Consider the following 4,055-nt stretch of genomic DNA (forward strand, 5'->3'; position numbering starts at 1 on the left):
TGAATAACGTGAGTGCTGTAGGAGTCAAAGGAGAGAAGGTATCCTCTGATCTGAGTTCTGGAAGAAATCTTGATAACAGCATTAGAACACTAGATATCCATCATTTTGGTTCTTTTGTTAAAATAGAAGGAAGCAGAGTAGGGGATGAGCAGAAATCAATACGTGGAGTGTCTAGTTTAAAACGCTTTATTGAATCTGGTTGTTGGTGGCTCACACCTCTAATCCCAGCTACTCAGGATGCTGAAATCTGAGAATCATGGTTCAAAACCAGCCCAGGATGGAAACTCTGAGACTTATCTCCAATTAACTACCAAACAGCCGGAAGTGGGGCTGTGGCTCAAGTAGTAGACCCACAATCTTTAGTGAAAAACCAAGAGAGAAAGCACAGGGCTCTGAGTTCAAGCCCCAGAACCAGCGCGCACACACACACACACACACACACACACACACACACACACACACAGTCACAGTTTACCTATTCAAAGTGTGAAGTCCAATGGCTTTAAGTATATTTAGAGTGTCTTCAGCCATCACCATGACTTCATTTTTGAACACCATCACCTTCCCAAGAAAGCTCTCGTCAATCATTATGCCTGTCTCCCCATCCTCTGTCCACGGCTACTTTTTGTGCCATTGTCTATTCTGGGTGCTTTATACAATATAAGCTCAAGTCCCACACAATATTGAGAATGTACCATTTTCATTGCAAGATAATATTCCAACCAACAGATACACTTTTTGGGGGGGGTGGAGTGGGTGGGCTTGAACTCAAGGCCTAGATGCTGTCTCTAAGCTTTTCTCCCAAGGGTAGTACTCTACCACTTTAAGCCACAGCTCCACTTCAGGTTTGTGGGTGGTTAATTAGAGACAAGTGTCTCACAGACTTCCCTACCTGACTTGGCTTTGAACCATGATCCTCAGATCTTAACTTCCTGAGTAGCTAGGAGTATGGAGGTGACCCACCAGTGCACAGCCAGATATTTTATTTCTCCATTCATCAGTTGATGAATCTTTTTATTGTTACCTTTTATTCCCCTTTGTTTTAGTGGTTTTGGGTTTACTAGACAGGTACTTCATCCCTTCAGCCCCACCTTAGCCCTTATCACTTTGTTTATGGCATTCTTTGACTCATAAAAGTTCTAAGTATTTAACAGTTTGATTTATGAGCCTTTTCTTTGAGGTTTGTATCTCCTGCTCTATTTCTTATCCTGGGTGCTATCCTGGGTGAGTAGGTTGTATTGTGTGGGCTGCGAAGTGGCTCATGGACTTTGATGCCCATGTTGGCTTTGAGTCATGATCCTCAGATCTCAGCCTTCTGAGACCTGAGGCTTGATCCACAGGAAGCCAGCTCACCATGGAATTGTAACCTCCCAGTGGATTTGTTCTGATGTAACTCATCAGAAGTAGACAAGGGAATTTTTTTTTCATTTTTCCTGACAAAGCTGTGTTATCACATTGTAGCTTTAATTCTGAGTGGTGGGACTGAAGAAAGAAAATATAAAGTCAAAATCGTGACTCTAAAATTGGATAGAAAAGTAAATATTAGATCCCCCCATCCTCCTGCCAAAAAAAAGTCAGGATAAATTGTTAGAGATGTTTAAAGCTTCCAGATTGTTTTTTCATCTGTACTTCCTGAGCCTAATTCCCAGAAAAGCTTTGTTTCAAATACTTCCTGCAAACTAAACTCCCTATCTCTAGCTTCCCATGACAGCCAATCAAAAGAGCATAAGAGCTCATCTCCCAGCCACATGTCCTCAGCTCAGTAGGAAATGCATCTTGCTGACCCTGCTCCATGTACCTTCCCACACCCAGCTCACAGCCCCTGTCCCCAGCATCCCCTGCCCATCTCCTCCTCCTTCAGGAACTGAAAAGACCTGATTCCCTAATAGGGAAATTTCATCCAGAGCCACATAGATGGACAAACAACAGTAATCCTTGCATCGGACAAGCAGTCCTCCAAAAAGGTGCAGGTCCATGGTGCCAGCCCCTCACACCTACATGCTATATCAATATGGACAACACTGGTTCTGAGACAACATAGATTAACTAATTCACACTTGTTAGTCTCTATAAGCCAGTTGGCTCCAGATCTTAAGGACTTCAGGTAGGATAGGGGAGAAGACAGGCTAATATGGAACTGAAACTCACTGTGATAAAGAGTTGGCCTATAGCCAGGCGTGGTGGCTCACACCTGGAATCCTAGCTACTCAGGAGGCTGAGATCTAAGGATCATTGTTCAAAGCCAGCCTGGGCACTAAAAAAGTCCGTGAGATTCTAATCTCCAATTGACTACCAGAAAACTGGAAGTGGTGCTGTGGCTCCAGGGGTATGGCAGTACCCTTGAGCTGAAGAGCTCAGGGATAGTGCCCAGGCCCAGAGTTCAAGTGCCATGACTGACCCCCCCCCCCAAAAAAAAAAAAGTTGGCCTATTTCATAGGCCTCTGGGGGCTTGAGAGGAAATCAGAATGCATCATGGAAGAGGTGACTTTTGGGTTAAGCACTGTAGGGTGAGTAGGAGTTTGCCAAATGGGTATGAACAAGAGAATGATACATGTAAGAGTTAGGAGATAGGCAAGTGCGTTGGGCATTTGTGGGAAGTGCACTGTGGCCCAAACAAGCCACATTGTGATCTGAGAGGTGCAGGTCCCTGTGTGAGCTCGCCCCCTCCCGCACTCCCACCCTCTCACCCTCCCAGGCCCATGAAAAACTCACAAAGGACAAGGCCAGGCTTATATGAATGTGAAAAATAGACTCTTATTTCAGTGCTTTATGGCTTACAAGCACATCTGCTGCCTGCCTGGAGCCCAAAGCTTTGGTACAACTGTAGAGAAACCGCGTTGTGTTTCTATGGGACAGACTCGGGCCGGCTGCTCCGGTTATTCCTCTCTATGTAAAGCACAGGCATGATTTCCCTCAGGCCTCTCTCTGGGATTCTGAGGACTTCAGAGGCCATGGCCTTTGAACCCTTGCAATGGGAGGGGCCCATCATGCAGCGAGAGCTGGTTTGAATTCACAGCTTGGGGCAGGGCTGTGTTCCAGGTGCTGGGCTGGGTGGATGGGCTGGTGGGTGGTCGGCACCTGTAGCTAAGGCCGTCACAACCCCCAGGCATGGACATGAGCACTCTGTGGGCAGGACAGGGCTACCCAGGGCTCCCGCCCCCTAGAAATGGACTGGGGGGGCGGGCGGGGACCAACATGGCGGTCACAGCTGCACTCTGAAGCTGTCTGGGCCTGCAGGGAAAGCTATGCGGAGCAGGGAGTGGACCCCATACTATTTTTGTGTGTGAGGGGGAGGGTTCGTGGGGCTTGAACTCAGCCTGGGCACTGTCCCTGAGCTCTTCAGCTCAAGGTTACCACACTACCCTTGAGCCAAGCCCCACTTCCATTTTCTAGAGGTTAATTGGAGATAAGAGTCTCAGGTCTTTTTGTGCCCGGGCTGGCTTTGAACCTTGATCCTCAGATCTCAGCCTCCTGAGTAGCTAGGATTACAGTCATAAGGACATGAAAGCACTGGATGGGGAGAGCAGAATGTGGCCAGACCCTAGCTTTCTACCCCTTCAGCCTCCTCCCTACCTCTTAGCCCCAATCGAGCTCTCCAGTGACCACGGCTCTGGTCTTCTCAGATCAGGGCTGGTGTCACACAGAGAGCACTGGACTGTGAGTCAGAAGACTGGCTCCCGCCAGCCCTGCATCCTCCACCCTCACCCATGCCCTCAGTCCCTGGGGCATGGAGCAGCTGGCTCCCTTTCTGAACTCAGTCTCCTGCAGAAGGCAGCCCCACGCTGCCACTCCCTAGGCTTCTGCAAGCCCTGTGAACCAAGGAGGCACCTGGCACAGGACAGGAATCTTGTGATAGGGAGCTGGGTGGGAGGCTGTAAGCCAGGGTTGCTGGCACAGGAGGGGCTTGGGCCTGGCCTACTCCCCCAAACCGATCCAGCTCTGGCTCTCCCAAGGGCCTATGAAGGCTGGGAGGCAGCCGGGGGCGGGTGCAGGCCAGCTCTGTGGAGCTGAGCTCCTTAACCCTGCTAGTGGCACTCCAACCCATCCAGCGCAAG

Source organism: Megascapheus bottae, chromosome 18, assembly GCF_031878675.1.
Source record: "Megascapheus bottae isolate mThoBot1 chromosome 18, mThoBot2.hap1, whole genome shotgun sequence".
Taxonomy (NCBI): Eukaryota; Metazoa; Chordata; class Mammalia; order Rodentia; family Geomyidae; genus Megascapheus; species Megascapheus bottae.